Here is a 15,081-nt window from a genome sequence, read left to right on the forward strand (position 1 = left end):
CGACGAGAAAAGATTCTGGGAATTCGATAATTTTTTCTTTAGGCCGGGTGTTGTGAAATTTTTGATAACTTCTTGTTTGTGTGTGTTGAGTTTCACTCGATTGACGAACTTTTTGAACCTTCTTGTTGGAAAATTTGATTTTCGACAGATTTGTCAAGTTTTATGTTTTTGTCCAATTTTTCTGTTTTCGGTCAATTTTTTTGCAATTTCTTGAGTACGGAACGGTAATCCACTAAACTGGAAAACTTTTTGCTGGAAAATACGGTTTATCAGTATTCGGTCATAATTTTCTAATTTTTTTTGAAATGCCTCAAAATTGACCAAAAATTTTCAAAATTGAACAATTTTGCATAATGTTCTCTCAAATTTCTCTATATCAAAGATTTTTTTTTTGATATACGAACCGACTATATCAATTTTCTCAAATTTTCGGTAAACCTACCAAAAATTTTCAAAATCAAAGTTTTTTGCTCTTAAAAAATTCAACTGTGGGGGTTATTGGTGACCAGTTATCCAGAAAATTTTGATTTGACTACCCCATTTAATATCAAATGTTCAGGATATTGGGTTACTTGCCGTCTAAAATCGTTTTTAATCAAATTCACTGCAAAAAATTATTCTGTTCTTACAGTCTTTTGAGAGACCTCTTAGGCGACTCCACCAAATTGGAAAACTCAACACTTGGTCCAAATTGCTCTAACTTCGGTCGTAGATCGTGTGTCGTGCATGTCCCGAGGTATCTGAACTACAAACAGTTTAATAAAGTCGGGGTTTCGGCTGTTGTTGCTCACACCATTTGGGAACACTTTTGAAAACCCATTTGTCGAAGCAGAGCTATGATTTTGGTTTCCAGTGGCTCCAATGTTGCTAAGGCGAGTTTTGGGCGAAAATGGGGGAGGCTTCATCAGGGGCACGTTGTTCACACTGCTCGGGCTATGTTGCACATTCTCAGCCGAGGTGATCGTTTTGAGAGGCACAAGCAAAAGAAGGCTCGCTTGTTCTCTCGGATTTTTATTCATGGATTGAGTATCTCTCTCTCTCTCTCTCTCTCTCTCTCTCTCTCTCTCTCTCTCTCTCTCTCTCTCTCTCTCTCTCTCTCTCTCTCTCTCTCTCTCTCTCTCTCTCTCTCTCTCTCTCTGATCGTCGTAAACGAGCTTTCAACGATCTGAGTAATAATAAATGAACGGCTATCAAGTTCTTAAGCCGGGAGCGGCATCATATTAAAGGTCAAAACACTTTCGTATCTTCAATTTTGACGTTCAATTCTATAAAGCAACACAAGACAACGTATCAAGTATCGTACGTACATAGCAACAAGTGAGAATTTAGACGGCAAGTTTTTTTATGCTCTTCACAAGTTTTTTGTCTGATGTTATTGACGTCAGAATCGGTTCATATTCGATCAACTATCATCTGAAGAACCTAAAAATTAAGCCGAAAACCACCTTATTTGATGCATATCTTGGTATTATTCAATTAAAATTAGGTTGTACGAACTTTTTTGGAACTTTCTATGTATATTAGAACGTATTTAAATGCTTAGAAATAGTCGTTTCTGATTGGTTTATAATCTCTTGCCTTACTCAGTAACACCATTTAACTTTTCGTCCTCAAAATAGGATGAACAGGAAGCGCCCAGCGGGCATTAAGTTCTCTTAGAGCCCTTAAGCTCGCTAGTCGCCAAGTAAGTGATTCACAAACTGTTTTGGGGACATACTTATGGTGTGAAGGGCTGTTTAATTGCTCTTGAACGAAGTTCATAGCAATTATGGTAAACGTGTGTGTCTTTTTTTAAGCAAATCTTTTGCTTGACAATTGTGCGCTTTTCTTCTAGAACATTCTTGACTTCTCAAGTGACTTTTTCACGCTTTCGTTCATCATTATTGAGTGATCTCTAGTGCTCCGAAGTTGCTAATAAAAAAAATCGGTTGCAGCATAGCAAAAGTAAGTGACTCGTAGCGCAGTGGTTAGTGGGGGTGGCCATTGATCGAGAGGGCAGTGGATCGAATCCCTCTCAAAGTTTTTTAAATGGGGTCAAAGTTTTTTTAAATGAACGACCATGAATTAAATTGCCTCGCCTGTCGTTCAAGAGCAATTCTTCCGACATTTGTCGGTTTATGTTCTTAGAAGTTGACCACCCCCATCCGTACCCCTAGAGTTGACCACCCCCCCCCCCCCATCCGTACCCCTACACATCGTTCATGCCGCAAGGACCCCGTGCAGCCAAAGAGACCCCTCAACCGTTGCCCCCCCCCCCCCACTGTTGCCACCTCCACCTTATATCTTTCTCTAGTCTCCTAACGTTTCTTGTGCTATTTCATTTGAATTTTCAGTTTTCTATGTCAGAAATTCTATACAAATTACAAGTTGCTTGAAGTTCTCAATTGAGTTTCATTTGCGTTGACAGAGTCACCGGATGATGTGTGCTATTGGGGCTACTATCCAACCAAAGCAGATCTCAATGATGTCAACTGGCTCGCTCATCCGTTGAACCGTTGTACTAAATACGATTAAACCTGCTATTGCTTTCACGTTTCTCATTCGGAGCTTATAATTCAACAAAGCTAGTGATATGCTATTCCATGGATCTTTTAAGAGCTATTTAGTGTCAAGTGCGGATCATTAATTTACATTCAAGCCGTGAATTTCAAAGACTTGACTTTGGAAGTTTTGATACTTTTTTAACGGTTACAATTTCAAAAACACCATTGGATCAAATATCTACGGAATTATTTTGAAGTGGACCTTTTCATGCCCTTAAACGAATTTCTTGATAAATTTCTTGGATTCAGAGATGAATTTATGCGTGCCTTAAAAAGTCAAATTAAGTGGTGTTGAAGAAACAATTGTTTTCCATACTTTTTGAAATACTCTTTGATTTAGAATTATTATTCTAGGTCATAATTCACAGTGTTTAAATTTTTGACTGTTTTGACTGTCCTCAGATCAGTAACCAGAATCATTCTTTCGATCAATGCATCTTTGCAGCTCTCTGGTCGATTTGGTTTGAATTGTGCAATGCTTTAGATGCTATCATGTATATATGAAGAAAATTAACTTATAACCCCTGTCTACTGTTTTAAGTGCTAATTTTAAAATTCGTGCATAATTTTACGGACTGTTTCAGGGATCTGTTTTTTTATTTTGCTTCTATTCCCAATAATTCAAATTTGAATTGAGTTGAAATCCCGTACAAGGAACTTTATTATTTACTCCGGCAGTTTTTCAGGTTTATATACAAGTTTTCAAAATTATATATAAACCAAATTATATATAAACCAAAAGATTTCCAAATTATAAGTAACTTATTAGTTTTATTTTGTTTGGTTTAAATCTAGAGAATAGGCATGACGTAATAATTTTAACTGAAACAGATTCGGTTTGTCAATAAAATATCAGACATTCTCAGTGTTCATAATAGTTTGACTTTTTGTTTCTTATTCCTCGTTCTATCCCCGTCCTACATCTTCATTTCGTCACAATAAAATAATACTAATGAGCGCAATGTGTACATTTTATCAAAACCATTTCTTTCATTTGTTTAAATTGTACGTAACTGTGAATAATGCTAAATTGCTTTAATGACTGTACAAATTCAATCTTTTATTCGTCTTTAGTTGCAATCATATAGAAATGTTTTTATTTTTCGCAGAGAAGTCATATCCGTTATTATTAAACAAGAATTGGCATTGTTCCTTCTACGGCATGGTGAAGGCCGTTTATATTCAAGCTACTGCTAGGTAGTGGGGCCCAGTACTCCGTGGCTTTTTGCATTTGAGGAAATCAAATACTAAGTCAATGGAAGTATATTATCACGCAACAAACGTTTTATATTTGGAAATAGTAATTGCCGTTTATCATGTTGAAAGGCGAAATTTTGTTCAATGATTAGTTAACTGAGATGAAATTGTTTCTTGCGTCCTGGTGAAATTGGTTAAAAGTAAATTTGAAATATAAATTTGAAATAGCATTGTTGACTTTTTTCTATTAGCTTCTGTTTTCTGTTCATTGAATGTTATGGGTATGTATGAAAAGGGAATTTGATACTAACGGAAGTTTTTTCCGAACTTTATAACCGACGCGAAGAAAATGAAAAAACGAATCTAAAATAAAAACAACTTAAAAAAGAAATCTGGATACTGCAAGTTTGTTATAGCAGCGAGGCTGTTAGCTGACCATAGTTAGATTGCAGTTTTCTTTATTTTGACATCATTTAATAGAACTTGAACTGATATGGGTCGCGTGTTTTAACGAATCGAAGACAAATGATAGTGATGTACGGTTTTTGAGAAAAGAACGATAACGAAAGTCATTGTTAATCTATAGTTTTTAGGCTCGATGGAGAATTTATGGCGATTTTTATTCGTTTTAATGATAATTATGGGAGAGCGTGAAGGGTGGGTGCAAAAAAATTTCACTGAGTTAATTATTTCATTAGCTTTTTTCCTTTGTCAAAGCATTTTTTGCATTTAACTGTACTGCTTCTGCCAAATCGAGTTCTTTGGTATAAATCATGAATCTTTGCGGCTTTTATGAGAGTTGTATTGCTTTTAGTTAGTCTTTCACATGATTCATTTGGCCGCTTGATTTCTTCTTTTAACGCTAGCAATATGTTTTTGCTGAAAAATATTCAAAAATCAAACAATACTGTTGAAGTACACAGTCTGTTTAATTGTATTTTTTTTGTAATAAATAGCTAGAAAAAACACCTTTGCTCCGAAAGATTTGTTTGCCCGCTCTGATAGCAGCGTCTATTATTGGCACAATATGGTTCTTACGAAGCCCAATTAATAAATGGTTTTTGTCCGTTTTTTCAGCTGGCGAGTAGTGTTGGTTTTCTGCAATTTGTTCCAATAGCAGCAGTTTCGTTTAGCCGTTTAAGGCCTCACTGATTTGGGTATTTGTTTTGGGTTTCTGGAATTGCAAACGTGTGAATAGACAATGAGTTTTCAGGGTTTCAAACATTAAGACCAGACACTGAAAATTTATTTAATAGAGAATTTGCTTGGTTTTCTTGTTCATTTATATTATACGCAATTCCAAATTTGCTAATTGTTTTCTAACGTAAAATTTTAGGTGGGAAGGTTTTAGGGGGTCAGATTTTTTAGTGAGTGTGTTTTTCTTTTTAAAATCCATTAACTTCCTGTCAAATATAATTTAAGACAAAAATAATGTATTATACTTGTCTCCTGCTTTTTCGTGATAGGAAAGCTTTTAGCAGTGTCCTGGCGCTCGGTTTTGGTAATTAATTGCTCTCGAACGAAGTGTTGGTCTTTTTGATGCAAAATTTTTGCGTGACCGTTGTTGAAATTTTTTCTAGAACATTCTGTGACTTAGTGACTTTCTCACTCTTCAATTCTTCATTTTGAGTGATCTCAATTGCTCTCATTATTTGTTACTAGTATAAAAGCTATCCTGGAGGTAGCGGGCTCGAACCTCTCTGAGATAGTCGGTTTGTTTTTTATATGGGTTTTACCGTTTTTTGGAATTCCTCTTTGTTTATTTTCTGTACTGCTTTGATTTTGTCCCTCCGTTAGGCTTAGAGTCAGAAATATCCCAAAATTAAGTCTGAATTGATTTGCAAAGTCAAGAGGAGTTATTTGTCAGTGCCATTTGAGGCTTTCTTTACAATCATGTTTTCCTTGTATCCTTGACCCAGCTATGCAATTATTTATCTGACGTGATTTGATTTCTCTGTTAACATAGAACTTAATTGAGCTTCTAGAGAAAGCAAATGTTTTGGTTTCTGAGATACACTACGATTTCATTTATTCGCAGTAGCTTCAATGAATTGTGCAATTAGAGGACCAGCAGAGCAATAAGAGAGCTGCTCAGCTACTTAATGCTCTCTGCCGATAGGCCGATAGTTTTTGAAGTAGCCATGTCATTCCTCTAGCTGCGAGAGACGGATAGTGTCACGCTCTCTGCTGTTCTCATTTTTATGTAGTGGCGCAACTTATTTTGAAAATGGTCCGATTTAATTCAAGACTCTAGCTCTCCCGGGCTAATAATTGTTAAGCAAACTGTCCAGGCCAATGACCATCAGTTCAAGACTACCTGTATTAAAAAATCTTCAATTCCAATTAGTAGAAGAAAATACAAAAAAGTAGAAGAATGATGAGCCAAATAGGAACAAAAACGTGAGCACGGAAAACTTTACAAGAATATTTAATGTTAAAACTGCAAGTGTTCGTTAAATCGAGAAACGAAACCGTCTGTAAAGATCATTGGCAATTTCGTCTATGAATGTGGTCGATTGCATGCGGAAATTGAATGATTCATTTCGAATAAAAGTATTTAACTTACGTGTGCTCTTTTAAGAAATTGCTCGTTTGATTACTTTTTCTAGCTTATCGTAATCACAAAGAATTCTGATGCAGTTGCACGCGTTGTTACAGCATGTGAAACAATATCCAAGTCTTGTTCCAACATGTCATTTACAAATTTTTCGAGCAGTGAAAGGTCTTTTCGAAATCCCTGTTAAGGTATGCCTTTAGCCAACTGGAACAAAACATGATGAGTGTTGATGTTCTGCTACTACTACTAAAACAGTAATTTTTTTCAACAAATCGGAGAATGTCTCTTCAGAAAGTTTATTACACCTGTAGATTTTGACAGTTTGAGTCTTTGTGACGGTGACCCAAAAAGTTGGAGCAAATACTAACTTTTAGATCATAAATGTTCTCGAGCATAAAATCTTGTGGGATTTTTTTTTTACAAATTTTCCTTGGCTGGGATGGAATTAAGGTCCGTTAAGAGTTGCCCAGAAGGAAAGTTATCAATATCTAATTGCATACATAGGTTTTTAGTTGTAGCTTCAAATCGTTGCGCTAAAGATACATTGCAATCTACTTTAACCACCTTAACTACTTTAACCAATTTTCTCCGGTCGGTAAGATGTGAACGCATGAGCGAGAAATATTTCGTCAAGCCCGAGGGACTCTAATTTTTTTGTTAACCACAGATGCAGCACGGTATCGAACGCTTTTTTTGACTTCGAAGTAAATGGCTAAACATTCATTACTTAAATCTTGAGCATCTTAGGTCTCTTGCTTTTGTAAGACTTATAAATTTGTTTTGTCGTATTTCGTTTTTTCCTAAATCCTTGTATTTCTCGCAGAATTAATGCAGGCACCTCAGGATACAAGCAGCTATATTTCATTCGTAAAAATTAAAGCCAGCTTGGGCAAAATGATGATCGGGTAAATACTATTAAGGTTACAAAGTAACCATTTTTGTTTTCCATAAATGTCGCCGACTGTTCTCAATTACAACCTTGGAAAAAAGGTTAAAAACCAACGGAACCAAAATTTGCTCATTTCCTTTCAAGACATCGAGGAAAGATATCTGAACCCGTAGAGCAGCAGTTGCACCTCATTGGTGACAATTAGTTTCTTTTTTTGCAAATTTGCAATCGGCGAAAAATATTGTTTGTCGTGCTGTGTTGAAATTTTACGTTGTTTTGTTTGCCAAAATAGGCAGAAAACTTGTTGAAATCATCAGCACTCTCTTAATCCCTTTCCGCTATTCAGGAAGCAATTTTATCTTTTGCGGGGAAAAAAGCGCCTCTAAAACATCTCCGAATAGTGAAACAATGTTTTTTGTTTTCCAAGTGAAACTGCTCTACAAAAATGCATTTCTTATTCTATTAAAAATACGGTTCGTTCGCAATTAACTTAGTTTTTGCTCGTGATTAGAGGATGTAGAATCATTTTTTTGTAAAGTGTCTGAAATGGAGGAGATGCTTGATGTGCGGACAGTAGAAAGGAGCATAATGACGTCTACTTTTTTTTTCTCATTATTCAATGGATAGGTTCATTTAGGAGATAAAAAACAGTACTGGAATAAACTGTTAGGAGAAACTGGAAAAGAGTGGCATGGTTGTAGATACTTGCATCATATCAAAAGAAGAAGATTGTTTTGTGATCTGAAATTTTTCCTGTTATGAAGAGAGTTATTAATTGCTCTCAAACTAAGCTTTTAGCAATTATATTAGTCCTGTTGGTCTTTTTTATGCGATTTCTCGTGTGACTCATTTGACTTTTCGTCCTCAAAACGGCAGAAACAGGTAGCACACGGCGTGCATTAAGTGCTCTCATAGCCTTTCAGCTCACTAGTCTTTAAGTATGCGATTCACAAACTGTTTTGGAAACTTATTCTTTACGTGTGAAGGGTAGTTCTTAGGTTGACCCCTCACAACCCCCCATCTGCCCCCTCTCACTACTTCACCCTCCTCCCCATTTCATACCCCAATCCCTACCCCTGCAAATCTTTCAGGTGGTAAGTGCCCCAAGCAGCCAAAGACCCCCTCCCACCGTTACCCCCAACTGTTGCCGGGGAATTGTGATGCATTTGCACGCGTTGTTATGTCATTTACAAATTCATCGAGCAGTAAAAGGTCTTTTCGGAATCCCTGTTAAGGTATTGTCAACAAAACAAGAATTCGTAGTGTCGACATAATTCTAGGTTCTTAGTTATTGAGAATCCACAAAAAACGGGTATTTAATCCTTCAACGCCTCCAAATTGCTTTAGCCAGCTGGAACAAAACATGATGAGTATTGATGTTCTACTACTACAAAAACAGGTAAATTTTTTCAACAAATGGCCAACTATTTCTCTTCAGGAAGTTTATTAAAACTGTCGATTTTGACAGTTTGAGTCTCTGTGACAGTGATACAAAAAATTGCAGCAAATCATAACTTCTAGATCGTAAATGTTCTCGAGCATAGAATCTTGTGGGATTTTTTTTACAAATTTTCCTTGGCTGAGATGGAATTCAGGTCCGTTAATAGTTGCCCAGAAGGAAATTTAAAAATATCTAATTGCATAATTAAGTTTTTAGTTGTGGCTTCAAATCATCGCGGTAAAGGTGCATTGCAATCTGCTTTAACCACGTTACTTACTTTAACCAATTTTCTCCGGTCGGTACCATATGAACGCTTGAGCGAGAAATTTTTGTCAAGCCCAAGGGACTCTAATTCTCTCGTTAACCACAGACGCAGCGCGGTGTCGAACGCTTTTTTGACTTCGAAGTAGATGGCTAAACATTCATTACTTAAATCTCGAGCATCTTAGATCTCTTGCATTTCTAAGACTTATATATTTGTTTTGTCGTATTTCGTTTTTTCGTAAATCCTTGTATTTCTCGCGGAATTAATGCATGCACCTCAGGATACAAGCAGCTATATTTCATTCGTAAAAATTAAAGTCAGCTTGGGCAAAATGATGATCGGGTAAATACTATTAAGGTTACAAAGTAACCACTTTTGTTTTCCATTAATGTCGCCGACTGTTCTCAATTACAACCTTTGAAAAAAGATTGAAAACCAACGGAACCAAAATTTGCTCATTTCCTTTCAAGACATCAAGGATGGTTATCTGAACCCGTAGAGCAGCAGTTGCACCTCATTGGTGACAATTAGTTTCTTTTTTTTTGCAAATTTGCAATCGGCGAAAAATATTGTTTGTCATGCTGCGTTGAAATATTACGTTGTTTGGTTTGGCAAAATAGACAGACAACTCGTTGAAGTCATCAGCATTCTTTTAATCCCTTTCCGCTATGCAGGAAGCAATTTTGGCTCTTGCAGGAAAAAAGCGTTTCTAAAAGATCGCAGAATAGTGAAACAATATTTTTTATGTTTTCCAAGTGAAACTGCTCTACAAATGCATTTGTTATTCTATTAAAAATAATAAATATATTGAAACTATTAAAAAAATATTGAGAATCCACCAAAAATGGGTATTTTTATCCGTAACCCCTGCAAATTGCGTTAGCCAACTGGAACAAAACATGCTGAGTATTGATGTTCTGCGACCACTAACTAAAATAGTGAATTTTTCAACAAATTGCCATTTATGTCTCTTTAGGAAGTTTATTACACCTGTCGATTTTGACAGTTTGAGTCTCTGTGACGGTGACACACAAAATTGGAGCACATCATAACTTCTAGATCATAAATGTTAGCCATGTTCTCGATCATAGAATTTTGTGGGAATTTTTACAAATTTTCCTTGGCTAGGATGGAATTCAGGTCCTTTAATAGTTGCCCAGAAGGAAAAATTATCAATATTTAATTGCATAAATAATTTTCTAGTTGTAGCTTCAAATCATCGCAGTAATGATGCATTGCAATCTACGTTAACCACGTTACCTACTTTAACCAATTGTTTCCGGTCGGTAAGATATGAACGCATGAGCGTAAAAAAAATTTCGCCATGCCCAATGGACTCTATTTTTTTCGTTAACTACAGATGCAGCACGGTATCGAATGCTTTTTTTTACTCGAAGTAGATGGCTAAACATTCATTACTAAAATCCTGAGCATATTAGATCTCTTGCATTTCTAGCACTTATAAATTTGTATTGTCGTATTTCGTTTTTCGTAAATCTTTTATTTTCTCGTAGAATTAATGCAGGCACCTCAGTATACAAGCAGCTGAATTTCAATTGTAACAATTAAAGCCATTTGGGGCAAAATAATAATCAGGTAAATACTTTTAATGTTACAAAGTAACCACTTCTGTTTTCCATTAATGTGGCCGACTGTTCCCTATTACAACCTTGGAAAAAAGATTAAAAACCAACGGAACCAAAATTTGCTCATTTTCTTTGAAGACATCAAGGAAAGTTATCTGAGCCCGTAGAGCAGCCATTGCACTTCATTGGTGACAGTTTTTAGTTTCTGTTTTTTGCAAATTTTTAGTCGGCGAAAAATATTGTTTGACGTGCTGCTCTGAAATATTGCGTTATTTGGTTTGCCAAATTAAGCAGAAAACTCGCGGAAATCATCAGCTTTCTCTTAATTTCTTTCCACTGTGCAGGAAGCAATTTTATCACTTGCCGGCAAAAAGCGCTTCTAAAAGATCTGAGAATAGTGATGCAATGTTATTTGTTTTCCAAGTAAAACTGCTCTACAAAATTGCATTTGTGTTATTCTATGCGAAATACTGTTCGTTCGCAATTAACTTAGTTTTTGCTGGTGATTAGAGGATGTAGAATCAGTTATTTTTCTAGTAAAGTATCTGAAATGAAGGAGATGCATGATGTGCGAAGAGTAGAAGAAAGGAGCACAATGACGTCTACTTTTATTTCTCATCATTCAATGGATGGGTTCATTTAGGAGATAAACAAGTACTGAAATAGCTTGTTAGGAGAAACCGGAAAAGAGCGGTATGGTTGTAAATATTTGCGTCATATCAAAAGAAGAAGATTGTGATGAGATCTGAAATTTATCCTGTTAAGAATAGAGTTATTAATTGCTCTCAAACTAAGTTTGTAGTAATTTTTTTAGTCCTGTTGGTCTTTCATGCGATTTTTCGTTTGACCGATTTTTCGTCTGACCCTTTTGTCTTTTCATCCTCAACAACGGGATAAACAGGTAGCGCCCAGTGGTCAGTAAGTTCTCCTAGAGCCTTTCAGCTCTCTAGTCTCCAGGTATGCGATTCACAAACTATTATGGAGATTTAAACTTATCGTGTGAAGGGTGGTTCTTAGAGGTTGACGCCTCACAACCCCCCCCCCACCCCCCCCCCCCCCCGCCCACATCAGCCCCCTCTTACTTCACCCCAAAATCTCTACCCCTGCACATCGTTCAGGCGGTAAGGGCCCCCTTCGCACCGTTACACCTCCCACTGTTGCCCCACCCCGGGTGCACCCCCGCTGCGCTCATCTAACGTCCGTTCAATTCAGCTAAAGCTAGCCTCACTAAACCGGCAATTCGCCCGACGTTAGTCGTTATGTACATTAAACTGATTCAGATCATAGTCGCAGATTAGATCAAGAAAGTCATTGTCAGCGTTTTGAGAGATTGAAAGGCTACACCAAACATTGCCTGGCATATTGAGGTCTCCAACGATGAAAACATCGTATTAGTAAAGATTTCGGACTTTCAATTAGTTGATAACTTTGAAAATATTCCGATAAATGGCCCAAGTTGATATGATGCGGGAGCTAGTCGATGGCTTGTAAGAAAAACAACCGCAAAATGTTAGGTTCCGGTTTGTTGGACTCTGTAGAAATGGAATTTCTAACTTAAGACATCTTAGGAGATTTAAGAAAATATAGCAAAAGTATTAACGTTGTGTCATTTCTCAGAAGTTTCGACATGAAGTAGAATCAAATTATAATGGCTAACTAAGTTAGGACTTTATAGGCGGTTTATTCAGCAAACTTTGATCTTGATAAGTAATGGCAGTTTTGACTTGGTCTCATATGAACAGATTTAGAAAGTCTTATAAAACTTAGATTTCTAGAACCGAAATAGAGGTCATATTCTAAAAATGGTATGAAATGGTTTTGGTCATGTGAATGTTTGGGTCTTTTTCGCATCAGATTAATTTATGAAAAGAAATCGGACTTGATTATATCTCTATTATTTATTTTTGTTTTCTCGATTTTTGTGGATTTTCAGAGCTTCTTTTTAATGTAATTTTGTAAGTCTCTCCTTCCTGCTGGTTAGACAGAGAGTTAGTAGTTAGATTTAGGCTTGTTCTTGATATAATTTTCTCAGTAGGCATAAGTACTAGAAGTTAGCTGGTCTAAGTTAACTTTTTTTACGTATAGGATTGTGCCCGTTTTTCTTTATAAGTTAGTCAGGGAAGATGGTCTTTAAGAGAATTAAAGTCGCCTAGAGGCCTAACTTAGAGAAAAACAATACTTTGGAATTATTTTCAAAACTTGTTGGAATTTAGAGGCTAAGGCCCCCGAACCACCTTCGCTGAATTTTAATTTCTAGATTGGCGACCACAGAATGATTCGGGAATTTTTCATTGGGATTTACGGTTTTTAATGTTTTGCTAATGAGGTTTCGAAACATTGTGAACAGCTCGCGAGGTGTTAAAATTAGTTTTGGAAAGTTCTTTTACTACTTAAGATTTCTCCTGTTTAAGCGTGTTTCATCATAGCAAAAGCCTAGATTCCCTGTTTATATCAGTCTTCGATTGATATAATCGGTTAACTGCCCCGAAAAACGATAGATGTCAGGTCACGGTTATCCAAAGGGCGAATGGTTGAACGCTTTTGTTATGAACGTTTTCCGTGGAATAGTTTCTATCGACTCAATTTCTCAATTTCTTTCTAAAATCACCTGCTAGTTATATAATCTTCGTTTTTTTTTGGGATGAGATTGTTTCAAATAAAATTTCACAATTGATCTTTGATTTTTTTAGAAAAAGGGGGGATCGCAGAAAATTTGATGAAGACACGTTTGCTGTTGAGATTGCTATCAATAGTTTTAAATTAAAGAAGAAGTTTCAAGACTTTCTTTCCTCCGTACTTTTGGACGATGTCTTCTGTTGGACAAGCTATTAAACCCCTTAAATGTTATAGACAAACATCCTCAAAACCATGTCAATCTCCATGCACATCAGGCAGTATCAGGGAAAACACTCATGAACTGGGCAGACAGAGCGTATCAGAATTGTGTACGTGACAACCCCTTGGCCCCAGAGGTAGAGTTGGATAGATTGGCTAACTGGATTTTTACAGAAACACTGCTCGATGGGGAGATCACCAAAGAGTTGAGGCGACAAACATATGTGGGTCTTGCTGTTACTGTGGGCAAGGCATTAGACTTGAGGTTGAACGTCCCCGCAACCAACGACGACAATGATGATGATCGGTGGAGTACCACAGCAACACTGGGTGTGCGCGCGACCAGAGAAATGGCAACGCAAACGGAGATGGAGGAAGTACCCTTTAACCCAGAATTTCACTTCCATCTTCTGGATTTGCTTCTTTCTGGGCGGCAAAAGATGCGGCGGGCAATAGAGCATCTGATCAGGGGACAGGAGGTAATAATGGGTGACCAGCAATCCCAGTCAAGAGCTCGGGTGATCTGCAACCGATGTGGCTAGGAAGGACACTACAGCCGAGGTTGTGCGAAATAAAAGAGTTCTGCAGAGATGGAAGAGTGAGAAACTTAGTGAACTTTTGTATGCAACAAACCATGATAATGAGACAAAAGACTCGCTAGAACTTTATAACACTTCTACTTATAATTATAATGTACTTCCAATTTGTTAATGTAATTCTTTTAGTTTTTACTAACAACTATTCAGGAGAATAGTTAAGTCCAAGAGGGTGGTGTAGAAATGTGATTTCTAACTTAAGCTATCTTAGGAGATTTAAGAAAACTTAAGAAAATATAGCAAAAGTACTAACCTTGTGTTATTTCTCAGAAGTTTCGACTTGAATTAGAATCAAATTATAATCTGCTAACTAAGTTAGGACTTTATAGGCGGTTTATTCAGCAAATATTGATCTTGATAAGTAATGGCAGTTTTGACTTGGTCTCATATGAACAGATTTAGAAAGTCTTATGAAACTTAGATTTCTAGAACCGAAATAGAGGCCATATTCTAAAAATGGTAGGAAACGGTTTTAATCATGTGAATTTTTGGGTCTTTTGCACATCAGATTATTTATTTCATAAAAAGAAATCTGATTATATCACTATTATTTACTTTTGCGGAGTATATATACCGCTTGGTTTTTTTAGATTTTCAGAGCTTCTTTTCAATTTAATTTAGTAAGTGAAGTCTCCTCTTTCTGTTGGTAAGACAGAGAGTTCGTAGTTAGATTTAGGCTTGCTGTTGGTATAATTTTCTCAGTAGGCATAAGTACTAGAAGTTAGCTGGTGTAAGTTAACTTTTTCTAAGTATAGGATTGTGCCCGTTTTTCTTTATAAGTTAGTTAGGGCAGGTCTTTAAGAGAATTAAAGTTGCCTAGAGGGCTAACTTAGAGAAAAGCAATACTTGGGAATTATTTTCAAATTTTGTTGGTATTTAGAGGCTAAGGCCCCCGAACCAACTTAGCTGAATTTTAAATTCTACAGACTCGCACATGCACACGAAAATATAATTTTTGTTGGAAATACTGTAGCAATTCAAATAGGGACTGCTTAGAGTAGTGTAATCTACCCTCACTTTTTGCCCCTAGAATGAGGACAGCCCTCCTGTTTCATCTAACTAGGGGAAAGCTTGGCAACCACCGCGACGTGAATGCAGAAAAATCTTCCCACTAGAGAAAGCTAACAAGACAATCAATCACCCTATGATTTTGAAAGAAAACTATGATATTG

The 15,081-nt window shown here is 36.5% G+C and overlaps 2 protein-coding genes across 2 annotated transcripts in view; one reads left to right on the plus strand and one right to left on the minus strand.

The window, feature by feature from the left end:
• The window catches only part of LOC142348324 (ras-related protein Rab-23-like), a 29,216-nt gene extending 26,093 nt beyond the window's left edge, over positions 1-3,123 (plus strand). The window contains exon 9 of the mRNA XM_075399630.1: positions 2,408-3,123. The gene's annotated coding sequence lies outside the window, so the exon portion shown is untranslated. The remainder of the gene's footprint in view (positions 1-2,407) is intronic.
• Positions 1-15,081, minus strand: part of LOC142348326 (guanine nucleotide-binding protein G(I)/G(S)/G(O) subunit gamma-12-like) — a 390,191-nt gene that overhangs the window by 150,344 nt on the left and 224,766 nt on the right. The gene's annotated exons all lie outside the window — the stretch shown is intronic.

The sequence above is a fragment of the Convolutriloba macropyga genome, chromosome 10 (genome assembly GCF_964194025.1).
Source record: "Convolutriloba macropyga chromosome 10, txConMacr16.3, whole genome shotgun sequence".
In the NCBI taxonomy this organism is placed as follows: Eukaryota; Metazoa; Xenacoelomorpha; order Acoela; family Convolutidae; genus Convolutriloba; species Convolutriloba macropyga.